Raw genomic sequence first — 13,016 nt, forward strand, 5'->3', positions numbered from 1 at the left:
AAACAGGTTCTGAAGCTGTTTCAATTCATACAGTGTAGATCAACTTGTTTTAATATCTGGTAACCTTAATTACTGAAAAAGAAGGATCAGTTGTTGCCTTCTAAGTATGGCTTTAAAACGTATGTGTATGTGTGTGTGCGTGCGTTTGTGTTTTATCCTAATCTGTTCAGGTCCTTCCTGCTGGCTGTGTCTGACTTCAGTGATTTAGGTACAAAGCCTGCCTGGCTGTTCAGGGTTTGTGAAGTGGGGTGTTGCCAACTCTTGCAATTTTATCACAGGTCTTGTGATATTCAGTGTGTTCCTTAAAGCTCCAGCTCCTGGAATCATGTGAAACTCTCCTCCTCTTATTTTATTTTTTTTCCAGTGCAAGTTCTGGCCTTTCATGGTTGTGGGTGTTGGTGTCACTAGGCATAAATCTAGGTAACTCGGGAGGGTGGAAGACCACAAGTGTCAATGAAGCCTTTCTGCACTAGGCCTGAATGAACCAAAGTTATTCCATGTCTAATCAAAGCCCGTCCATGTTTGAACTTTAATCGACCTAACAGGCCAGCAACAGAGAATAGTTATCAGTTGCAACACCTGTACCAGAAGGTAATAATGAGGCCTGCTATAATGAGGCCTGCTTGCTCCTGGCTAAGGGGCAAAATAACAGATCAAAGAAAGTAAGACAAGATAACGGTTCACAGAAGAGTTACTAATGAGCTAAATTGTTAGATGCCAAGTATGACTTAACTGCTTAATGTAATTGCTATTGCAAAGTGTATCTGCTACATGGGAATGAAAGGTGGGGAGTGGGGGGGGGGATAGAAGAGGCTTAGTTAAAGTTATGTATAAAAAGAGAAAAAGCTGCTTGTAGCTGTGTGCTTGATTTGAGACGTGTCTGTCTCCGAGCATCCCGCTTTGAGATCTCAAATAAACTCTGTCTGCTTCTCCACCTTGGTGTGTTTATTGGAGCGAAGCACACTGGGCAACGAACCACTGTTGCTGTCCTCGGGCACTCTGTGCCGGCAACATGGGGAAAAAAGCTTGAAAAATCTGACCCCTAAAAAGTCAAAATCAGAAGGCAAATAAAAAGAACTCAGTTTATTATTTAAAATGTCATGATTTTAGAGGTCTGACGCATGGTCTTTGAATGGCAGGGTCTGGCAATACTGGGAAGAGGGGGAGATTCATGGAGCTCCCCTCCTTCCTCTTGCAGATGGAGTAAGGGACATGCACAATACCAGTGAGCATAGGTACTTCTCCCCTCAGTACTTCCCCACCCCCAGGCCAGTACATGGAACTGAATAGGCATGGTGTGAAGGAAGGAAGCTGCATCCCTTGAATGGAGCACTGAAGTGGACAGATGGAATCTGTGCACTGGAGTGGACAGATGGAATCTGTGCACTGGGAACTCTATGGCAGGATTCAGTGGAATGGTTTTGCACCACTCCTTACTATGGGCTGTGCCTACAAAGCATACATGAGTCCTTAATATTTTAAAATCTGTTTATTCTTCCATATAGTGCAGTGCCCAAAGATTTATTGCAAAAAGAAACCACAGTCTGTGCTTGAGGGTGCATTCTCCAGGCACTGGAGAATTATTGATCCATGGCCTTTTTGTAAACAGATCCTGTGTGTGACCCAGGAATTGTATGTCTCTTGTGTGTGTTGAAGCTTTGTTTCTGTCTGTCAGAGTTACAATAACACTCTTTTCCTTGTCTGTATCAAAAGACCAATCCAATGAGCCAGAGCACTTTTGCTTCCTTACAGGACAACAAATCTTCTCCATTCCAAATGGAAAAAGACAAATATTATTAAACAGGAACATACATTCAGCTCCTGGAAGAGCTATGGCAAAAAGCCCAAGATTAAAGACATAACAGGCTGCAGGTTTGCTAAACCTGCCAACAGCCCTCCTGAACAGGAAGAAAATACTTAGAGCTGCCAAAGTACTACAAGGTACAGTCCTGGCCCTTTAAAATTTCACCTGCTCTGCAGGGGGAACTTCTGAAAATCAGTGAGTTCCTGTGAAAAAGGAACCCCTTTCCCACAGGGCAGATGGCATTTTAAAGAATCAAGATTGTAGCCTGGTTTAATTATCAGAGCAGGAAATTGGAAGTCTGGAAATCTGAGTTCTCTTCCCAACTCTGCCATTGACTTTCTATTTACTCTTGGTCAACTCACTTACCCTCCCTATCCTTAGTCACATCACCTGTAAAATGGGGGTAAAACCCACATTTGTAAGGTGCATTGAGACCCTCCCATACTAATTCTGAATTTTGTAATAAGCAGAGAGAGTACTTATTTTCAGCACTGAACATGGCCCAGGATTTGGCCTGAGATTTCTATAATTGAAGGCGATCAAAGAAACATTTTTACACTATTTTTTTTTAAAAGGTTGTTTATTTTGTGCATTTGGAAACACTCTGATTGAAATGCTGGTTCCACTGAAGTTAATGGGAGCTTTGAATTTTTTAGGTGGCCCAGGATTTCACCCTGTGTGTATAGGCAGCATTACTGTTTTCCCAAATAGTCACTCTGTTAGTAAGTTTTCCTTACTTGTGTGTCTTTCACACACAACAGAGGAGAGAGTTTCTTTTTAAAAAAAATATGAAGATGTGGTTGTACAACCACAGAACTTGGCAGGGAACTCAGAAACAGGTATACTACCTGAAACTGCTCAACTCATTTTTTACATATTGATTGATTTTCAGGTTAATCTGTATCCCTTGTAAGTCTTTTTCAGAGTTTTTGCTACTTTGCAGAGGTAATTTACTATCTTTTTTTAATATATATCATTGCTGGTTACTGGCATATTTGTATTTGAGAGGTGTGTATAATATCTGTGGACTGAAAGACTTCTATTCTTAATTCATACACTTAACAGTGTTGCCAAACTTCAGATTTTTGAATTGCTGCAGCTAATACATCAGCTAATGCTCTTAAATCTATTCTGACTGTTTGAGTTGGACTCCCAACACTAGCCCCGCAAGAGCTGAATTAGACCAGGTGGGCCCAATCTGCTAATTAGGCTGCAAGCAGGGGAGATTTAGAATGGAGGCAGCTAATTAAGGACTGTCTCACCTGTGCAGGAATAGGTAGTTGGCTGCAGAGAGAGTAACCCTACTGCTGCAGGGAAGTAGGTTGCAGTCACTGCCTGGGCTGGAACCCAATGTAGAGGGTGGGCCTGTGTGCCCCTACCAGCCACTGGGAAGTGGCCAGGGAGTTAGAGGCACCAGCCAGTGGGTCTGGAAAGACTTTGAATTTCTCAGAAGTGGAGGACTTTAGTGTCCTGGCTCAGAGAGGAAGCTGTAGGCCCAGTATGAGCAGGGCAGCAGAGTGAGACAAGATGGGAGAAGCCAACACCAGAGGGAGAGTGCAAGCTAGAAGAACTAATCCCCAGGATGGCCAGCAGGAAGTGCTACTTGTGGTGAGTGGACCCTGTGATACTATTGCATTGCATATGTTTGAGGGTAGCTGTAATGGCACATCAAGATAATACTTTTAATCCCACTGAAGAAATGCAACTAAAGCTACTATTTTGCAGTAAAATTCTCCTTAAAATAGCTATGCTACAGGTATCCTGTCTGAAGGCTTAGGTCTCCATTTGAAGATTCCAACACAACAGTATGTTGGGTAGGTTTCTCCAACATAATAGTACATCAGTTACTTTGGATACTTAATGTTTTTTTCTTTATACTGTGCTAATGTTAACTTATTACAATGTACCCTGTTATATGTGACCTATTGAGATCAACAAAAATTGGTTACTTAAAAGAGGCGGTCATCTTACAAAGAGAGCAGAACTGTACTTGGTGGGTCAGGTCCAGGCCTACCATACAGGTCGTTGTGCCACTGTGCTGGCACAACCAAACTATAAACTTCCCCTAATTGGGCAGCTGAGCTGATTTTCCCCCTTGGGGAAAATTTCCAAGTGGTGTAGCACTAATGTAGCTGACTCAATGCTGCCCTTGGATTCCTAGTGTGCGTGGCCAGAGTAGCCCCCAGCTTCCCCAGGGATTTGGGGGGGTTGGGGGAAGAAACATGGTTTATAGCCAACTTTTATCATGCCCTTTGTGTCCTCTGCTAAGTGGAACTTGACCAGGCCCAAGGATTGGGGCCAATGTGGCTGGGGATTTTGGTGGCGAGGTCTTTTCAGCCAAGAAGCTATGTCACAAGGCAGGTCTCATTAAGTTTCACTTTATTGCTGCACTCTATTGCTCACAGACTGATCTGAAGGCACCACAGATTCTCCTGTTAAATGTTTGAGACACATCACCATTGCAAAATACCATCTGCATTTTCCATCCCCGGGGTAGGAGAGAGTGAATGGAAACCATCATCTGAATTATTTCACTGTTTTAAGAGCAACTTAAAATGACTTTGGAAGAATCTATAGCTTTGACAGGATTTGTCCTATCTTTCAAGAAGTGAAGTTTTTAAATTTAATAAACCAGTAATTTAAGATTGGAGTGAAATATTCCAATAGAGGTATTCATAAAGGGGAATACTGCATCAGAGATGGTTTCCACTGATTGCTCTCCACCTTCAGGAGTTACTCAGCACCTTGCAGTATCAAACATTCCCCAGCACCATCTGCCTGACTTCCTGCTGAAAAAGTAATGAAGCCGTAAACTGTCACACCCACTCTTCTAGGAAGTGAGAAGTAGCAATCATAGAATATCAGGGTTGGAAGGGACCTCAGGAGGTCATCTAGACAAATCCCCAGACAGATTTTTGCCCCGGGTCCCTAAATAGCCTCCACAAGGATTGAACTCTCAACCCTGGGTTTAGCAGGCCAATGCTCAATGGCCAATGCCTGGGGTAGGCATAAATCTCTCTCCACCTGAGGCATTACTACTCCATTATTATTTTATCTCAAGCTACATTAGACTGCCCGTGAACTCTTGCTCCAGTTAGGAGCAAAATCTCCATGTCATTTCAGTAGTCAAAAGATGCTGAGTTTAACCTTTTAATGTTGGCTGTAGGGTGAAATCATTCAAGTGACAGAGAGTAGCCTCCATCCTGATGTGCTCTAGTTAAAGAAATGCTCAGTGTTTGTTTGCTGCTCTTTGTGCTAGGCACAAATATGTTGTTCTTTATCACGAAATACACTTTTGTGGCCCTGAAGGAGTCAGCCTCTGTAACATAGCTATGTACACAGCCTGCCCATGAGGTCTTGCAGTAAAACCTTCTTGGTACTATACTTCACACAGATACAAGTTCCTACTCAAGCCTTCAAGGGAACAAAGTGACATGGGAGGACAGAAGGAACTCAGTAATCTAGCAAAAGGAAAAATAAAATGACATCATTCTCTAACATTGGCATGATTAGGCCATAAGGCCAGTCATTGACTTGAACTGCATATCCATGCAGGGTTATAAGGAGAGAGTAAGGAAACTTACCCTCCTGCTCATCCCCTCAACCCCCTCACTGGGGGATACTGGCACTTTGGGTCCAGCTGTGCAGGATTGACAGGATGCTGTGCACCTCCTACTCCCTCCCTGGATCAAGTGGGTTGGGAGTGGGCAGAGCACTGGCTTTGCTCCACCCCTCTCCTCCTTCATGTTGCATTGGCCAGCACAGCTGAGCACATGTGTGGGGAGTAGTTTATTTGCTACTAGTATAATCCAGCAACAAATACTATTCTCCTGCCCTGGAGAGAAAAGTGTGTCTGAGGCAAAATGCCTCCCTGGGTTACTCCTGGAATCATGCAGTTTGAGTCTTTCCCTGCCTAACAGCACAATCAAACAGGGGTAAAGGGGGTGGGGAGAATGCAGAATGTTGCAGAAGAGACAGCACTGCAATTTGACTTGAGTTCTAGGTTCAATTGCCACTGTTTTGGCAAGTCCCTTGAACTTTTTTCACCTTAGTTTCCTTATCTGTAAAATAGGAATAATGTCCATCTTTATAAAAGCACTTTGAGGTCTCTGGATGAAAAATGCTATTAAAATGAGTGTAAAACATTACTAAACATACACCTGCAGTTCTATTCTATATGTGCAGAATATGCAGTTGCATGCACAATTGCTTGTTTACATTCACTTCCTGCATTTTATGTGTGCAATTTATGGTCCCCTTTACATATACTCCCAAAATAGCAAATTTGAAGCTTGAAAGTTCAAATATTTGCCAAAAAGCACTATTTGAATTGTATTGCTTGTAATATTTTACATTAAATTTAGCACTGTATTGGCTAGTTAAATAAATCACTCAGGGCACTGATACAATACCATGTAACATATATAGCTAACCAATATCCTGCAAATCTTGATTCTAGAATATTCACAATAAACTGTTCACAAGCTAATCATATAGAGTAGTGAATTGCTTGGATAAATAAGCAAACAATTTTAAATGAATAATTTAAAGAATTTCACCCACCTATTGCAAATGTTTTCCTAACAGAAAAGGAGAAAATTGACAACTAATTCTTTATGAATTATTTACTTATCCTATTTTTGGAAATAATGCAAGAGGTAAAAGCTATTTCTTGTATGGGTGAATCTTGCCCTTTTTGCTCCTGGCATACCTCTTCAGCTCACCTGTACTGAATCAGTTTGAGTGATGCAGTATATGGGCCATGGTTTCAGCTGTTCTACATGCAGGGCTCTCCAGTTTCTTCTGTGAAGTTAAGTGACATAATTGCTATCTGCTAGTGAAGATCAAAGCCACTGCAAGACAAGGGAGTGTACATTGGACCTGACAGAAGGTGAAGAAGTGACACTGTAAACAGACATTTTGTCAATGCTTTGGCGTGTCACTTGCTAGGGAATGTTTTAGAATATGACATTTTGCATTTGTCATCCACACCATCGGAGAATTTGTCAGGGATGTCCAGTGCTAATAAAGGGAGAAAAACATAAGTGTAGAAGGCATTTCTCAATGGACCTAGCAGAATTGTTGTCTCATCCGACAAGATGAAAATAAGTGTTTTCCATGTTTAAATCAGATGCATCCTGTAAATGACTGCTCACTCTAGGCTTCTACGTGCACTACTGTACTGTAAGAAATCCTTTACAACTCCTACAACCAGACTTGCTAATCAAAGTCCTGCACTGACTGTTGGTAAAGTATACTTGTAATAGGCACTAGGGCCCTTCAGGACTCCTGTGAGCTTTGAGGGGTTCTGTCACTACCTGCCTTGAAACCTCAGGTGCCTGTAGGCTGTGCAGCTTTGGCTCAGAGCCCTGACACCAGCAGCATGCTCACAGCCCAATAGTCTCACCTGCCTTCTGCCAGCCCAGTTACTTCTTGCAGAGTGACCCCCAACAACCCTTCCATTCCTGAGTCTCCCTTGCAGTGGTCCAGTCCCTCTTACTGGACGCTCACGGAAGTAACAACAAGTTTGCTGCCTCCTAAGAGCCGGTACACACAACAGCTTCTTAGCTCAGCTGGCATGATGCACTCCACTCTACAAACCATCTCAGAGCTGTGTATTAGTGAAACTAAACAAGCTTATTAAAAAAGAACAGACTTACTGGCAAGTGATTTCAAGCAAGGATGAAAGAGGCATGGAAGGGCTATAAACAAATGAGAAACAACACACTTGCTAGTGTATCAAACTTATTTCTAATAAGAGAGCTTTGCCTGACATAGTTTCTTACTCACACCAAGTTGTCAGCATTCTCCAGCCTGTTGTAGCAGGAAGACCCGTCATTTATAGGTACAGAGTGCTGTCTTTATTTTTCTCAAGTGATGGATGCCCCAAAGTCTTCCAGCAGTTCCTTTTTAGACTGTATCTTTGTCTTCAAAGTCAGGAAGCCCTCCTGTGGGCTCAGGTTTCTGTGTCTACCAGGGAGCTAACACCCAGCTAGTTTTTTCTGTAGTCTGTGATTTACAATACAAATTATATTCTGGAAATCTCTGATGCAAATGAGTAGTCCATTGTCCCGGACTGTCACACCTGGCTCAATCTGCAGTTGAGCCAAAGAGGTGTTTGCCTTCCTCCTTTTTCTGGGGAAAAACACCCTGTTTTGCCTCCTTGGTCTGTTTACAGACTCCAAAACATATCAGTATGCATAATCTCACATACTGCGTTGTTAAATTCATTTTACAGTGCTATTAATGACCAACGTGTTCTTAGTTTTCAAATTATATATTTCAAAGACACCTTTTAAATGAACATCATGACAATGGTGCGTGAGGTGTTTTTGAGCTGGTCAGGCCAGTTCATACTGACTTCTTTTTTTACATATGAAGGAGCCCATTGCTATCTGGCATTGGGGTGTTCTGAGGGTCACAACTCCTCACTGTTGCTGGATACTTTATAGCTATTGTTACTAAAAACACATTCCCTCATCTGTGGGTGGCTAGGATGGAGTGCAGCTTTCTATCAGTCCGATGCTGAATTGGCCACTGTGGTCCATATTGCTGAGACCTCCAGGCTAGATTATAGCAACTCATGATACCAAGGAATGAGTCCTCAAGCCATAAATAAGCTTCAACTTGTTCAGAATGCAGCATTTGGCCTCCAGCATCCTGGTGGTTGAGAAGCAGAGGTCTATGGTGATGTGTTATTACACTGGCTCCCCAAAGAGTATCAGGTCACATTGGTCTCCTTATTAAAGTGCTATAAGGAATTAGGACCGTTCTGGGTGGTAGGTTGGGCCTTCTCCATGATCCCATTGGAACAGCTTTGTTCCTCAGGAACCATGAAACAGTTAACCTGGACTCGGGGGCGGGGGGAGTGACACGTGTGTGTGGGGGCGGGGATAAAGCTTTCTCAACAGCTGTAGTATAGCTGCGGAACCGTGAGTAGTAGACGCATGCTGGCTCAGTGTGGGGGAGGAAGGATAGAAGCTAGACAGGATCTTTTTTTATATACAAGATAGTGCTTTCTACTTAAAGCGTCATAAAAATATAAATGGAATCACCACACGAGTTCTGGTTTTAGTATCTGCAGTTCTTAGTTCTTAATTAAATTAAATATTACCACATTTAATAAGATTAATAAAAACTAAAGCTAAGTATTACAAGCTCTGGTCCTTACCTGGCCTAACCCGAGTCCTGATTTGCCTCAGCCCTGGACACCAGTTTTATGGTCCCCCTACCTTGGTGCCACCTTCCTTTTGGCTTCAGTCAGATTTGTCCATCAAACCAATAACACAATGTGCCCTTTTATTCTCCAACAGCCATGAGGAAACTGGGGGTTTTCCACACCCAAAAAGAGAGAATAAAGTTGAGGGAGAGGAGGGAAAAAAAGTAAGTTGATAGTTGCATTTTCCACCTGGGAGACTGAAATTCTGCATTTCTGTTGCCATGTGGGCTGAGAGAGACTGACAGCTGTACTCCCAGGCACTCCTGCTCATGAGTCCAAAATGTCATCTCCTAGATCATGGAAACGGCTGGTCTCTCTTGAGACTCTGAACTTAGAGGGGACCCAAAAAGTTGGTGAAAAGTTTCCCTAACTTGAGAGTGTTGACTTGTATTTCTGTGGCTGCAGTGGCAGGAGGAGGCCAGATGTTTAGTGCTTATCCTCTTCCCCAGATCTCCATATTAAGCTCCATTAAATGGGGTTGAGATGATTAAGATAGGCCAAACACAGTTGGATACAATGGGACATGATTCATGTTTTGTCCTTGAATCCACTGAGCGGTTAGAGGCTGCTGAATAAAGTATAGCGAAGCTCTCCTTTACTGTACTTTCAGTCCATGTTAAAGTGTAAACTACTAGAGGCTAATACACATTCATGTCTTTCTGAATTTGAGGATAATTGGTTACCCTCCAGCCAACACATCCAACCTATTGACTAGAACATCTAATGTGGGAACTTCAATAGGATACTTAAATCAGCAGACATGAGTATCCATTTTTTTTGACACACTAAGTCACACTACACTGAAAATTGAACTCTGTGTGGCAACAGACTCGGATAATCACAGCAGGGCTCTGAATGTTCGTCTGACATTTCCCTAGATTGTGTTCTATTAATGTTGGCTGGGTTTGACAGGAAACTTTGGCATTAATTTGCTTGGTTTTCCTGTAACATCTATGACTTTTGTTTCAAGCTCAAATTCTTTGTTAGATTTTGTTTTGTTTTTCAAATATGTATTTTTTTCTTTCATATGGAAAGAGTGCTTAAAAAATCCTTTTATGGTACATTATGACCATTCCAGCTGAAACTACATACTTGTAAATATATATAAAAGTTACCAGTGTTGGTAACTGGTTTTTAATCAGCTTTATTTATTATAGGCAGTGCTATTCATTTGCAAGATTAAAAAAAAATATAGTAGCAGAGTGCTGCCAACTGTTTAATGGAACAAAATATTTATTTTATAAACTGACGTGTAATAATCAATACATATTTGTTTTCCTACCTACATAAATAGTGGATTTTAAAAATAAAAATCCTAATCTACAAAAGTGTTCATTTATGATAGAAAAACAAACAAGGTTAGATGTAGTAATCCTCCAAAAAGCACCCCCTCTTCTCTGTTCTGAAGACAATTAAATACAGAAATTATGAAACTAACTTTTCATTCCTTTTTTTTTTTTTTAAACTGAGGGTCTGATGCTACCCCTCCTCCCAAAAAAGTCTGCTGGTCTTCTCTCCTCTTGATGACTTTTTATAAGGGACATCTTTGTTAATCTCACTGCCTGCACTGTGTGTCATTGTTTAAATCAACCCATCAGTATAACATATTATTGAAATACATTCAGTATGTTCGGTAGTAGATTTGAGGGCTCTTCTTTGGCCAAGATAAGAATTGACCTGTACTTCTTCCCATCTCTTCAAACTGAACCAAAATGAGGCCTTTTCTGAACTTGATCTAACTTTGGTTAACCAATTTTTTCTCAAAAAGCTACAAAAGAATATATCCCACTGCAGATCCAACCAATGGTCTATCAAATCTTATGTTCTGCCTTTGATTCATTTTGCATGATCAGTGTGACCAGTCATTAACAGACCTGTAGGCCTGTTGATCCAGTAAGTTTTGATACTTAAAGAAGAAACTGGCCCCCAAGAGTGCAAAAGGCACAACAAAATAACTGGTCAGTACCACTCAGCAGTGGAACTAATTTTTGGAACAGTCTGTGAGAGTACTAGAAAAATTCAGCATGGGAGTATCAGTGTGAATTTTCAAATAGCAAGACCTGGGTGGCAGAAGCTGTAATGAAAAATTTCCTCTTGCTGTTCTGCCAGCATATATTCTGCCTGAGTCCCACTTGTCCCTGTGCAAACAATATCCACTCATCCTCAGTGCTTTCTACATCCATGGGAGATCTCTGCGGGATACATTCAACATTGTTGTTGTTTGTGAACCCTTTACAACATGCCTGAAACTCAGCCCAAATTGGAAAGCCTGAGTAGAGTTTCATATGAATGCCCTTATCCCTCAAATCCAGGGTCAGGATTTATGGTTTCAATAAATAACTGTGTGAAACTTAGAGGTTTAGACAGTGTGTGGTGTTTTTTTGGTGTGTGTGCTTTTTTGGGTTTTTTTTGCTTTGAGTTTTTGGGTTTGTTGAACGCAGAACTTGTATGGTGGGTACCTATGCAAATGAAACAACAGCTTGCTTAAACTTCGTCTGAATTTTGCACAACTGTAATCAAACCTGTACAATCACTCTGTGGGAGATCAGTCGTCATCATCATCATCTGATGACTTATCTTTATTTTCCAACCTTGTTGCATTTGAGAGAGCACAGCACAGTTTCTGTGCTTGGCATCAGCACTGCCATCATTACCCCTCGCTAAGCAGAAACTCCAGCAGGAACACAGACAATAACAATAGCTGTGTTTCAAGGTGCACATTTCCTGCAAATGTACGTAGCTGAGAACATTTAAAACCAGCTGGAATTCTTGGTTTATGTCTGGATCACCTCAGTGGGTCTTGCAAAAGCCTTCTTCATTTCAGAGTGTGATAGCAAGGGAACAGAAAAAGTTGGGGTTCACTCACATCTGCTCCAACTGTCAGCTTTTTTTTTAACTGCAGGAAATGACCATATTGGGTTCAGTACAAAGAGCAGAAGTTTCACTAGCTTTAATCGTTGAATATATGTTCATGAGACTCTTGTCCTTATCCAGCAAAGTCAAACAATACCCAGTGCCAAAGACCATTTAGAGTATACAAACTGAATGGAATTCTAACAACTCTGTTATTGATGGTATTTGTGATCAGAAAGGAGCAATTGCAGTGTACACTATTTAAAAAGACATGTTGGAGGATGCCATCCGGACATATATTAGCTGTTTTGAGGAATCTCTCTATTTCATATCCCGAAACACTTTGTTTGCCTCTAAATGAATCAGCGCTGCCATGATTATGGGCCCCACTCATCCAAATTTTGGGATTAGGGGCAAGTGAACAGAATAAGGGAAAGCCTGGATGAGGTCTAGTATCTGCCTTCTTTCTTTCCTATTGACCACTGCTGCTGATTTAAAAAACAAAAATACTTTGTAAGTATGGCACAAAAGCATACATGGGTAGAGAAGCTGCTAGCCCTGCAGTGAATAAGCCACACACACTGGCTTCTCACTCAGGGCTTGGCTACACTTGCAGCTGTGCAGCACTGGGAGTTAAAGCTGTCTTCGTACAGCTGTGTAGGGAAAGCGCTGGAGTGTGGCCACACTGACAGCTACCAGCGCTGCAGTGTGGCCACATTTGCAGCGGTGTTGGGAGTGGTGCATTATGGGCAGCTATCCCAGTGTTCAAGTGGCTGCAACCTGCTTTTCAAAAGAGGGGGGTGGGGTGGAGTGTGACAGGGAGCGTGGGGGAGAGAGAGTGAGTGGATTTTTGGAGCTGACACTGTCAGCTCCCTGCCATGCAAATTCCAACCACTTCCCCGACCCCTCATTCACTCTTAAATGCAAATAGCCTTCAGACCAGATAAGCAGCTGCTCCGGCGGACTCCCTTCTCCCCCTCCCCTCCCCCCGGCCATGCTGTTTCTCTCCTCAAGCAAACACTAGCTGTGGACATTCATCCCCCTGCCTGCCTCATTCACAGCAAACAGTTGCTGTGTTTGTTTTTTAGATAAGCAGCTCCAGGAGCCCCAAGTTCACAACAAAACAAAGAGAGGCATCCT

General features: G+C 42.1%; 1 protein-coding gene across 3 annotated transcripts in view; it reads left to right on the plus strand.

The window, feature by feature from the left end:
* LNX1 (ligand of numb-protein X 1) overlaps positions 1-13,016 on the plus strand; it is a 287,249-nt gene that overhangs the window by 52,230 nt on the left and 222,003 nt on the right. For 2 of the 3 annotated variants that reach the window (XM_045018142.1, XM_045018147.1), the window contains exon 1: positions 3,080-3,412. The exons of the other annotated variant lie outside the window; for it this stretch is intronic. The gene's annotated coding sequence lies outside the window, so the exon portion shown is untranslated. Of the gene's footprint in view, positions 1-3,079; positions 3,413-13,016 lie in introns of those variants that run through there. 3 annotated transcript variants of the gene reach the window in all.

The sequence above is a fragment of the Mauremys mutica genome, chromosome 5 (assembly GCF_020497125.1).
Source record: "Mauremys mutica isolate MM-2020 ecotype Southern chromosome 5, ASM2049712v1, whole genome shotgun sequence".
NCBI classification, from domain to species: Eukaryota; Metazoa; Chordata; order Testudines; family Geoemydidae; genus Mauremys; species Mauremys mutica.